A 12,794-nucleotide genomic window follows, 5' to 3' on the forward strand; every position below is an offset into this window, starting at 1 on the left:
AAGGCAGAGCGATGCCCAAGGAACTGAATAATTGCCCAAGGAACTGAATAATCAGAATGAAAGGAGAGGTAGATTAGGGGAATCGATCCATCATGCCATCAGGGGAGGTCTGAGAATGAGCTGGGAGTTCTGGCTTGGTGAGGAAGAGCAGAGGCGGGGTGAGGCCCAGGAAAGCATCTGAGCTAGTAGTCTAAAAGGATCAGTGGCATTTTAACTGAGGCTGGGGGAGGCATCCCAGGCAGGGAGAAAAGAAGAGCTTGCGCAAAGGTCTACAGGCGTGCAGTATCCTGGAATTAAGGAGAATGGCAAAGAATTTGCTGCAAATGGAAAAATCCGTTGGGAGGGGATGGCAAATAATAATAGTAAGTAGCTGCAGAAGCGGAGGTTACTTGCTGGTGTCCAGGCGCTGCTCTAAGCGCTTGACACATTTTAGGTCATAGACTCGTCACCCCCCCCCCCCCCCCAGGAGGGCAGTACTGTTATCATCCCATTGCACAGATGAGAAAGCTGAGGCACAGATGGTAAAGCCACTGGCCTGAGATCTCTGCAGCCAGGTCTTGAGCCTAAACTATCTGCCTTTAAAGGCTGGGCTTCTACTGGGAGGTTCCCAAATCAGCAGCAGGGGCCACACCTGGGAATTTATTAGCAATGCTGGCCCCACCCAGCCCTGCTGAAGGAGAAATTCTGGGTGTGGTGCCAGCATCTGCTTTGCAAGAAGCCCTCCAGGGAACACTGATGCAACTGCCCAAGTTGGAGAAACTCTAAGAGGGGAAGGGAGGTAGGCTGGAGGGCAGGGGCCATTCTTGGGAATACCTGCCCCCCCCCCCTTTTTTTTTATAGGTAATAGGGAGCTACTGATGGTTTTTGAAGCTGGGCGCTGCATCTTCTATACGTGGTTTGCGTTGTGGGCAGATGAAGGAGGAAGTTGTGAAGATACAAGATCAAGCCTCAGCCAGAAAACTGAGGGTCAGAACACCCTGTCCCCTGGCTGGGAAGTCAGCGACCTCTGGACCTGTCCCCTGCTGCCACCTGAAAGACACATAGACTCCGAGGACCTCAGCAAAGGGAGAGTTTGCCTCGAGTACCCCCAGCAGGTGAGGGCAAGCCAGGCCTCAAACCCAAATCTCTCAGCCCCTAGGTGAACATTTTGCACATGTCACTCACAGAGGGTATCAGAGAAGCACCCCCAACCCCTGCCCCAGCTAAACATGCTCCCCGCACAGCTCAGGGTTTCCAAGGTATGGGGGTCCTAGAACCTTCTCTTTACTACAAAATGGTTTGTGGGACTCTGAACAAGTCACTTTGACTCCCTGGGGCTCAGTTTCTCCATCAGTGAAAGGAAGAGGTCGGATCCAATTTCCATCTTGCTTTTGTCCCCACAACACATAGCCTACACATATGTGTTGCTGACCTACTATGTGCTCCAGCAAAACAGTGAGCAGACATCCATGGAGCCTGCCTGAGGAGCTCATGGGCCCTCTGGCTGATGGAAAGGAGGAGGAATGGCCAGCTGGGTTGTGCACCTACTGGGTGCTGGCCAGACTGGGGCAGGGTGGGGGGACCTCAGGCAGGGTAACCACACTCCCCGGCCCAGGCTAGAGGCGGAGGCCACACTGAGCACCCCACACCAGGTCCGAAGTGGCATTCCACCCTCTGACCCTGGAGGGAGGGCCCTGGCACAGGGCAGTGTGTGTGTGTGTGTGTATGTGTGTGTGTGTGTATGTGTGTGTGTGTGTGTGTGTGAGGGGCCCAGGCTGAAGTAGAATCGTGCACATCCTGTGTGGCCTCCACCAGGTTCCATCAGGGCAGTAGCAACGCCCCCTCAACACCATACCCCCATCCTGTGCCCCTGGGAGGGGTATTTGGCCGAGTTCTTGGGGCCCAGCGAGGGCCCCAGGGGTTCTGAGGCGGGATGTCACTTGCAAGCCAAAGGAAGTGGGACAGCAAGTTTCTAACTGAGAGAAAGGAAGGGCTGTGCTGGGTGTGTGTGCGCAGGGGGGTGAAGGGAAGGAAGGGGGAAGTGGTGGTGAAGGGGGAAGAAGACAGATGGACAGAAACAGAGACAGTCAGAGGCAGGGGGGAGATAGAGACAGGGGGAGATAGAGACGAGGGACAGACAGACGCAGAGGGTCATAGAAAGGGGGACACAAGAGATCGGGGGTGGGGGTGGGACAGGGAGAGACAAAAATCGTGACCAGGCAGAAACACCAACAAAGAGCAAGGCAAGGGGAGGGGACAGGAACCCCGGCAGCCCTGGACTCACATCGCTGCCAATCGGGCCATCCCCCTGCCCCTCAGTCAAGGCACCTGGAGTTTCGGGGAAGCCACGGGACACTGAGCAAGGCCACGGGCTGGCCTGACCGCTCCCAGCCCCCCACTGCACAAGGTGGGGCTTCCCCCACTCTCCTGATATTGGCTACATCCAGGGTCCCAGCTACAGCTGGGATCCTTCTGCAGGATGACTTCTCCTGGAGGTCATCCAGAGGGTGGGAGGGACAAGGAGGGGGAAACCCTTTTCCACTCTGGATTTTCTGGCAGATGCCAGGAGCGCGTACCACCCACACCGGGCAGCTGTGGCCTCCAGGGTAAAGTCCAGCTCTCCGGCCTGGCGCCTGGGGCCATGCTGTGACTTGACCCCTGTTGACCTCTGCAGCCAGCACTGTCACTTTCCAACCTTAACCCTTCCTCCCCCCGATATACACACACACACACTACATTCTCTGCCTATAAATTCTACCAAACCCACCAAGCTGAGCATCTCACACGCCAGATTTTTGCGCCTGCAGATCCCTCCCCCGAGGGGGAAAACCTTTCCTGTCCTTCTCGACCCCATTCCCCCCTCCTAGCGCCACATGCACTCCACCCCCCTCCAGGAAGCCTTCCCTGACTGTGTCCTCTCCAGTACCTGTATCCCCAGGGCACCTATATCACCCCGTGGGGCCTCTGGTGTTGATGCACCTGCCTTTTCCGCAGTGTGAGGATGGGACCCCATCGTAGGTTCCACAACCTCTCAGTACCTAGCTTAGCACCCCAGCTTCCAGAGCAAGCCCTATGGGTATTTGTGGACCAAAAGGGGGCAGGAATGAACGAATGAAGAAATGAAGGCACTGGATCCTCTCTGTGCTCTATGAAAAGTTTCCAGGCAGAAGCTCCTGTATAAGAATCAACATGGCTCAAATGGGGCCTCACCCACCCCCTGGCCGGCACCCATCCCTTAAGCACCCACCCTTTGTGAGCCTTAGTTTTCTCATCTCTAAAACAGAGATAGTCATTTATTCTATAACAGGATGGAGCCAAGAGCTAAGGACCTAGCAAAGACTTAAATATGAACTGCTATCATTATTATTAATACCAATTACACTCACCAGACCACTAAATGTTAGAACTTGAAGGGACCCAAGAGTTCATGGAGGCCAGGGGAAGGTAAATTTTTTTTTCCTGTAAAGAGCCAGAAGGTAAATATTTTCAGTTTTACAGGTCTCTGTTGGAACTACTCAAATTGTTTCTTGCTGGGAAAAGCACCCACAGCTGAGATGTAAACTAATAAGCATGGCTGTGTTCCAATAACTTTATTTATAATGAGAATGTATTGAAATTCCCCTGGATATAAGGATTAGTGATGGGGGTAGTTCTTGTGCCGAAAGGGAATATCCAATGAAAAAACGACTTCCCAAGGCATGTTCAGTTAGACATTCTAAGAACAATGGAAGAGGTGAGAATAAATTTTTAATCTTTAAGACAGATACAGGATACCTCCAAGCAAAGGAGAAATTTCCTTCATCTTGGGACATAATAATAAAGGCACATTTAAATGGTCATATGAGGAGAGGCTTAGGGCAAGGGTGGAAACTTCCATTAAAGTGAGAAAAAAAATCCATCAAGGATTATAGACAACCAATAATTTAGGTGAGATGTTTTAAGAAAAAGAAATATAAAATCAATTCGCCAGCTCTTAAGACAAAAACCTAATAAATTTCATTGTACTATATAGTTAATAGTGCAATTATAAAGAGGTGCTTTCATCAATTGTAAGAAATGTTCCACACCAATGCAAGGTTTTAATAATAGGGTGCTATATGGGAATCCTCCATTTTATGCATGATCTGTAACCCACAGCCTTTCTAATAAACCAAAATAAATGACTTAAAAGGAAAAAAAATGTATTTCACGTCAGTATACAGGCTAGTCAAGGGGAAAAGACGACAGAAACCAAGAGAAAGAGAAGAAAAAGCCTATCCCAATTATCTCTTCTATAACTTAAGCACCATATATGGTTTGTTTTCTTGGACCGTTCCAGTTTCAAATATGCTGTATTATTATTCAAATATATTCATCTGTACTTAACAAAAGAGAGAGAGAGAAGAGATGGTGTTCATATGGGCATAATTCACAGTTGCCAAAAGTTGGAAGCAACTGGAGTGTCCATCAACAGATGAACAGATAAACAAAATGTTGTCTGTCCATACAATGGGGAATTATGCAGCCCTAAAAGGGAAGGAGTTTCTATACATACAACCAGATGGATGAGCCCTAAAGACTTCACGTTGAGTGAAATGTGCCAGAGACACTGCCCATTGACAGGTCATTCCAAAATGCAAGCTTCAGCCAGGTACTGCTAATTGCTACTGTATGCCAAGCCCCAACCAAGTGTTTCTGAAAATCCTAAAGAATATCTTAGGCTCTGTCTAAGACTCCATAAAAATTGTACCTATTAAGTTTATTTTTTCAGAAACTTAAAGCCTCCAGATGGCTCCTATGCCCGCTAAGCCCAGGAACCCAGAGGCACCAGTTTCTCCAAGATCATCAACTAGTTTCATTTTTCTACCCCATAATGTCGAAACTCCTTTCCAGCATGAAGAGGTTAGAACTGTCCTTGCTCAAATATCCCTGAATATTGAGAGATTGATCACATGAGAGGGAGGAGGTGTAACTGAGAAGTTAGCATTTAACAAATGATTATGATTACTGATTCATTATATAGATATTTCTTTTTTAGTTTCTAGAGTATTAAAACAGCCAGAAAGAAATACCTGAAATTGTTAAACTGTAAGCCAGTAGTCTTGATCTTGGATAATGATTGTATAATTATACAGATTTCATCTTGTGACCACGTGATTGTAAAAACCTCGTGACTGACACTCCCTGAATCCAGTATAAGGGTAAATGAGTAATAAAATAAAGACATGCATAAAAACAAAATAATAATAATAGGCTGGGAATATGGGGGCAAGAAAAAACTTATGCAAACTATGGACCATATTAATAGTACTACTTTAATAATCTTACATCAATTGTAACAAATATAAGTACTGCAAAAAAAAAAACAGAATTACATTTAAAATGTTGTCATCAGTTGTAACAAATGTTCTTCACCAACAGTGGGGAGGTGATTGGGAATCCTGTATTTTTATGCATGATGGCTCTGTAAACCCACAACTTTTCTAATAATAAAAAAAAATGTAATAAAAAAACTTTATTTGGGCGGGCCACAGTGGCTCAGTGGTTGAGTTCTCACCTGCCATGCCGGAGACCCGGGTTCGATTCCCGGTGCCTGCCTTGGAAAAAAAAAAAAAAAAAAAACACCTTTATTTATAAACACGGGGGGTGGGCCGTAGTTTGCTGCCATATCTGAGCTAAGTCCTCACTACCAGAAATGTGTAGCTCAGATAAGCCTCGTGGATGCATCCTGGAGGCTGCTTCTGTAGGTAGAAAGGGACTGAGGAATCTCAGAACGCCTCCAATGGGCTAGAACAGCAGGGCTGGAAGAACTCTCGGAGAATATCGAAATCAGTGGCTCACAAGCTTTGTTTTTACAGCACTGGAACTGTTTGTTCAAGCGGGCCCCAAGGCAGGCCTGTGCATGGGGGGTGAGGGGGCTGCAGGAACCCAGAGAGCCCCAGTCAAGGAAGGGGCAGCTTCAGGCCACCCTGGCAGCTTCGTCTAGTCCGAGATCCTGAGTTTCCGAGAGAAGTGAGAAATCAGGATTTTTAGCCAAAAAATGTTTGAATGTTGGTTCCATTTTAAAGAACAAACATACCATGGAAGCTAAACAAAAACCATCCACTGGGTCAAAACGCAGCCTACGTACTTTGCAACCCTGGGAGGCCGGTTCTACTTGTGCCTCCATTCTGCTGGTGAGGAAACTGAAACAAAAGGGAAGGCAGCCAATGGCCCCAGATTACCCGGCTCCCAGGTGCAGGAGCTGGATTCCATCGCAGGCTGTGCCCTTGGGTGCTACCACTCTTTCCATCCTCTGGCCACCTGTCTGTTTCTGGGCCACGAGAATGTCCTTGGCAGATGGGCCGGCTGCCTCCCCTCGCTGCCTGCTATCTGGGCATGCAAGACAAGCTGCCCCAGACACTCCCCAGGGCCTGCAGGCACTGCCCTCCACAATCCCCCCTGCAATTTCTGGGGCTTGGCCCAGCTTGGGCTGCTCTGAATGAATCACTCCCAGGAAACGGCCTCGGGCCACAGCCCGGGGTTGGGGGGGAGGGGCAGGCATCCCAGAAACTTCTCTGGAGTAGGCCTGGCCAGCAGGGCTGTGCATCACATCTGCAGACAGTGAGCGGCTGTGCAGACTGTAGGGATGGGTGGCAAATGGTGCAGCCACGCGCCCACTACCTAGGGTTTGCACGATACCATATGGCCAATCAAAGCCTTCAAAAAGCATATCCCGGCTGCCAATCCCAGGCTACAGAGAAGCCACATCTCAACTACCACCATCCACTCAGCTACCAATGCATCCACAAAATCACACCCATAGGGCAGCTCTGATGATCTCAAGAGGCGAGCTACATCTGAGTTCTGGGGTACACTCCCATCCCACAGGAGGACACTGGGGGACCCAGAGACCAGCAATCCCTGGTTTAAGAGAATCTCCTCACCTGAGTCCCCTCCCGCTTCCATTTCCCCAGGCTGTCTCCTGGATGTACAGGGATTCAGGATTTTAAAAGGGCAAGAAAGGGAACTTATGCAAAAATAAATAAAAAGTGCCAACAGGTATGCAGGGTCTCAACACTACCCCCCTCCCCAAATAGCACCTGCCCAGGTGAGGCGAGTTTGGCTGTAAGACACCTGAAATGTGCAGCTGAATGCTGGTTTTATTAAAATCCCTCAACCAGAAGACACAGGTTTAGCCTCAGGAAGAACCGACTATCTTTCAAGAAACTCCGTTTCTCCACGGAAACACCATGCTCCAACCTGGGCCCTTGGCTCACCTGGCAGAAGGCAGAGAGTGAGGGAAGAGGGGGGGCATCTGGATGGGGGTGAGACGCCCGAAAGAAGGAAAAGGATGCCTGTGTGTGCGGGCTGCTCACAAATGGGGCGTCCGTAAGTTGAGAACGGCTGGTCCCAGGCCTGGGGTAGCACCTTTTGAAATAAGCAGCAGCTCACTTAGGCCGAAGGAGCCCCCACCTCACGTGGCCAGGGGAGAGTCGTGTTCAGCAAGAGCATGTGAAGAGGGGAGCGGGCCGGGCCAGACTCGATTTGGAAATAGAGCGATGGACCTCCCCTGTGGGCTGTGGCCTAGGAAACCCACCGAGCGTCTCCCTGGCCTGTGCAGAGCCTCAGCTATCAAGGGTGCCCTGGACTGTTCTGCGATGGGAAGGATGGAGCTGTTTTCACCATTCTACCCACAGGTTCTTTAATAGGCGCCTACTGTGTGCCAGGCCTGAGATGGGCACCATGAATTCCTGGGTTCCACACTGTCTGTCCCCTGCCCCGTGCAGCACTTGGCAGGAGAAGGCTGTCTGCAGGTGTTTGTCATTTGTCACCACTAATACCAGGGTTAGAGATAGGGGACATAAGGACACACCTCCCTCAGCTAAGCATGCTCTTGGGTTTCCCTAACGGGTAGTTGGAGAGATTATGGGTGGCACACAAAGGAACACTTCTCGTTCTGCCGCGCCACTTAATTTAATGTTTATTAGAAAATAACTTATAACTAGCATATTGAGATAGTGATTTCACAGATTACGACTCCTTAAAAGGACACTAAATTTACATAAGATTACCATAACCCTCATATTTTCCTGGTAGAAATGTAAAAAGGTGCAGCGGCTGAGGAAAAGTTTGGCAGTTTCTCAAAAGCTTAACCATAAACTGACTGCATGATCCAGTAATTCCACTCTTAGGTATATACCTGAGACAGGTAAAGAAGCATGTTCACACAGAGGCTTGTATCTAATTGTTCATAGAAGTATTAACCATAATTAACCAAGAAGTGGGAACTACCCAAATACCCATCGACTGATAAACGGATAAGCAAAATATGATACAGTCAGATTACTTGGAATACGGAATATTACTTGGCCATAAAAAGGAATGCACTACTGATGCGACATGGATGAACTCTGAAAATATTATTCTAAGTGAGAAACACCAGTCACAAAAGGCCACATGTTGTATGATTCTATTTATATGAAATGTCCAGAATAAGCAAATCCATAGAAACAGAAAGTAGATTAGTGGTTGCCTAAGGGGTGGGGGAGGGAGGAATGGGGAGTGACCGCTGGTCCTGAGTTCCTTTTAGGGATGATGAAAATGTTCTGAAATTAGATAGTATAAATATATTAAAACCCATAAAACTGTGTGCTTTCAAAGGGCAAACTGTCTGATCTGGAAATTATATCTCAAAACTGGTATAGAAATTTATATAAGATTATTTAAAATAAGGTGCAATAAAGATATATATCAAGTAAATAATAGTACAACTGGGGCTCCATAGGGATAAAGACTCTATTTTACGTTTCTGGAAACTGAGGCTGGATGGGGGTGGGGAATGCCTCCACTGGGACACATCCCTACTGAACCCCAGAGTGAGTTCCCACCAAGATTTGTCCAAATCCAGAAGCCTCCTCTTAACCATCAGCCCACCTTGCTGGAACGAAAGGAGTGTGAGATGGGAGGTGGGGAGAGGGGTTCACAGCCCAGCCCAGGAGACAAAGGGCCAGCTGTCTGAGGGGTCCAAAACAGGAAACACCCCACCGTGCTCGGGAATCAGGGAAGGCTTGCAGGTGGAAGAGTCCACCAGAAACCCTCCCAACATCCCGTTTCAGCCCTGCCACTTCCTGGCTGTGGCCACAGGCAGGCAGGTGATCTCTCCCAGCCTCAGTTTCCCCAACACTAAAAGGGGAAGGGGGCAAGGATGAGCGCTGTGCCTTCTTAGGATCACTGTATAAGAGGATGGTTTCCATCTCCTTCTTCAAGGGGGCGGGCCTGGAGTGGGAAAGCCAGACCTCGACCTCTGTCCCATGTAATAATGACTTTGCCAGGTCAAGCGTGCCCCGTCTCGGTGACGCCCCGCCCCCCCGCCCCCCCCCCCAGGTTCCCGAGGCACCTCCCGACTCGCTCACGCCGAGAGGGGATGGCTTCCAGAGAGGTGGGATCCCCTCTTCACGAGTGACCCCCAAGTTCACCAGGGCAACCCCTCCTCGCGCTCTCGGCGGACCCCTCTCACCCAGTGATTTCCGCCTCACCCCCCCCCGCTACACCTCCACTTTCCGCACGCCTCTCAACTCCACCGCAGCTGCAAGCTAACTTCCACGCGCCCCCCGGGGCGTCCGGGCGCCCGCTGGGAGGGTCTCCGCACCCCAAGGAGGGGTCAGGGACTCCCAAGGCGGTGACACAACAGCCCCTCTCCACGCCACCCTTCCCCCGGCGCTGGGTCCGAGGCGTGGAGCGCGGGAACGGGGCCCGGTGTCTGTCGCACCCCGGGGACAGCGCTCGGGGTGTGCAGGGAGGGTGCGGAGCCGTGACCCGCCTCGTCCGCGCCGCCTCCCTCCCGACTCCCAGAACCCGAGCAGCCGCGCGGGGCCCGGGGAGGCAGCCTCGAGGCCCGAGGGCGCCCTGGTACCCGAGGCCGACCCGCAGGCGACCCCCGCCCCGCACCGGCGGCTGCAGCCCGAGGACCACCCGCGCCGCCCCAGAGCCACCTACCGCGCCCAGGCGCTGCAAGGCAGCCGCGCACGCCCGGCGACTCCCGGCTCGCCAGCCACCCCTGCCGGGGAAGGGGGAGGCACCCGCGCTGGGGGCGGGGCCGCGGCGCCGTGACGCCATGGAGGGCGTGTCCGGAGAAAGGCCCCGCCCCGAACCGCCCCTGGTCCCGCCCCTGGGCGTAATAGGAAGAGGCGGCCCCGGGAACTGACCAGGTAGTCCCCAGGCTGGAGCGGGCGTCCGGGCTGGCGGGGCCCCGACCCCACCGTTCCAAAAGCTTCCCGCCTGCGTGCTGCCTTATCCCCTCCCTGGTCTGGTCTGCTCAAGAGAAGTTTCTCTCCGAATCTAAGCAATGGATCTCTCCGAATCTAAGCAGTGGAAAGGAATGTTGGCCAAGAAGTGGTGCAAAAGAAGAAAGCTGGGTCCAGAGTAGCTGGTATATGTGCTCCTGTTTGTATAAAACAAAGGAAAAACCAGGGTTATTTTCATGTGTATTCATATACTTAAGTAGTTCTCAATCAGGGGCTATTATGTCCCCTCACCTGGCACCCACCCCCATGCACGCACACACACATACCTGGACATTTGACAATGTCCAGAGACATTTTTGGTTGTCACAACTGGGCAGGGGATATGCTAGTGGCATCTAGTGGGTAGAGGCCACGGATGCTGTTAAACATCCTGAAATTCACAGAAGAGCCCCCACCACAAAGAATTATCTGGTCCCAAATGTCAATAGTGCAGAGACTGAGAAATCCTGTTATATGAGTGAAATAAAACTCCAGGTTGGCACATCTCAGCACAGTCTAAGGTATTTAACCTCTCTGTGCCTGTGCTTTCATGAGTAAACGGGTGTGGGGGGGGAAATAATAGATCCTCTAGGTATCCTTTGCGTATGCATTGAATACCTGAAGGGAAGGGAAAGCAGGGGTGCAGACTTACTTTTTACTTTAACCCTTTGTTCTGTTTGGATTTTTTTTAAAACATATGCATATATTACACGTTTCAAATAAATGTCTGGAATAGTAACAACTATAATAGCAAACATTCGTAGATATTAGTGAGTGCCAGGCTTTGCTCTAAATACTGCATATATGTTCACATTTAAGCCCCTAATAGCTTTGTGCTAGGTCTATTATCATCTCCATCTCTTACAGCTGGGGAAACCAAGGCACACAGATGCTAAGTAATTTGCCCATAGCTAGCCATATGTTACCATAGCTCATTCATTAATTCATTTATACATTCAGTAGATAGTTCCTTTGTGGCTGCCATATGGAAGGTGCTGAGACTGACAAAATGAAACCACTTGCCTCCATGGAGCTAGTTGTTACTGGCCTAGAAAAATATAAAATTATTATATAGTGTTTATTGAGCACATATTAGAGGCTTTGTATGTCTAATATGCACAATAACTCTGCTGGATGGATTTTTAAATTTTTTTATAATATCCCCTTTGTGGGTAGAAAAGTGGAGATCATGGGAAGAAGTCTGAATGCAGACACTTGTTTCATAACATTCTAACATTAGCATCTCTTGAGTCTGCCATTCTGGGCCCTGGGATTCGTCAGAGAACAGAGGACAGGACCCTGCTCCCCAGTGGAGTAGACAGACCCTCCAACAAGGATCCACAGGAAAGTAAGTAGCTGTAACTGGGGAGGAAGGAGAAGGGACGTTAACCTAATCCAGGCAGAGAGAGCCAGGAGTGACCACCAGTGTATTTAAGCCGAAACCTGAGGCTCCAGTCCAGGGAAACATTTGGTGCAAAGACCCAGAAGAAAGGAGGCAAGTGAAGGCCCTGCATGTGCTGGTGGCAAGAGAAGAAATCAGAGAGGTTGGCAGAGGCTGGGTGCTGCAGGACCTTGCCGGCTGTGGGAAGGGGTCAGAACTTCTTCTTGCAGAAATGTAGAGCCTGTGCATAGGTGATACGCAGGGGAAAGATGTGGTGAGCTTTACTATTTGCAGGTATCCCTCTGGCCGCTGCATGGAGGATGAACAGGCAGGGAAGTGGGCTTGGAGACTGTTGCAATAATCCCAGGGAGGGTGGCTGACCCAGGGAGGGGCCAAGGGGATGGAGAGGCTACTCTCTGTAGCTGTTGCAGTTACCGAGATGTTTGGAAGGCAGAAGTTGCAGGGATAAGGAACGGGACCAGAATGAGCCACAGGTTTCTAGGCTGGGCCTGCCCCTCAACCCACCAGTCAGTGGACTCCTCCCGGTTTCAAGCTGGCTGTTGCCTCCTCCAGGAAGTCTAATGGGAGGAGAGTAGACCACACAGGCAGGGAATTTGATATGAACTTGAAGGCAGGTGAAAGATGTCTTTTGTGGGGTACATGATTCAGTCCCCCAAAACACCTCACCAAGCTTTGCTCTGGGCCCCACCAAGCTCTACGACCTCTTCACCTCAGCCTGTGGTGCTCCAGGACTGCCAAATACGGTTGGGCAGGTCGGGCACAGCAAAAGGGCACCGTGTTCCATAGCAGATAGAGAGTTATATCAACAATTTCTGGCAGATGGCAATAAACTGTCTTTAGGAGGAAGTCTTTTTATCCCTTGCACAAAGGTGCCATATGGAGTTGCAGGGCTCAACTGTTTATTAATCCTCCCTCCTCTCCATTCTCCACCAAGCAAACTTCTGCTCCATCCTTCAAGGCCTTTTCAAATATCCCTTCCTCCCGGAAATTTCCATGGCAACCCCTCCAGGTTTCTTGCACAGATTAATGGTTAATAACATTGATCAATGTTAACTGCTGACATGGGGAGCAATATTGCCTGGTATAGATTTCCAAAGAGCAGGGCATATTTGTCGTCCAAGAGATGAGTCTAGGTATATCTGGACCCAAGATTAAATAGCAATGAATCA

At 50.2% G+C, this 12,794-nt stretch overlaps 1 protein-coding gene across 3 annotated transcripts in view; it reads right to left on the bottom strand.

The window, feature by feature from the left end:
- TPST2 (tyrosylprotein sulfotransferase 2) overlaps positions 1-10,036 on the bottom strand; it is a 55,039-nt gene extending 45,003 nt beyond the window's left edge. The window contains exon 1 of one of the 3 annotated variants that reach the window (XM_077160713.1): positions 9,937-10,036. The gene's annotated coding sequence lies outside the window, so the exon portion shown is untranslated. Of the gene's footprint in view, positions 1-3,365; positions 5,535-9,936 lie in introns of those variants that run through there. The other 2 variants (XM_077160715.1, XM_077160714.1) reach the window with 2 other exon arrangements.
- Between the last annotated feature and the right edge of the window lie 2,758 nt (positions 10,037-12,794).

The sequence above is a fragment of the Tamandua tetradactyla genome, chromosome 5 (genome assembly GCF_023851605.1).
Source record: "Tamandua tetradactyla isolate mTamTet1 chromosome 5, mTamTet1.pri, whole genome shotgun sequence".
Lineage (NCBI taxonomy): Eukaryota > Metazoa > Chordata > Mammalia > Pilosa > Myrmecophagidae > Tamandua > Tamandua tetradactyla.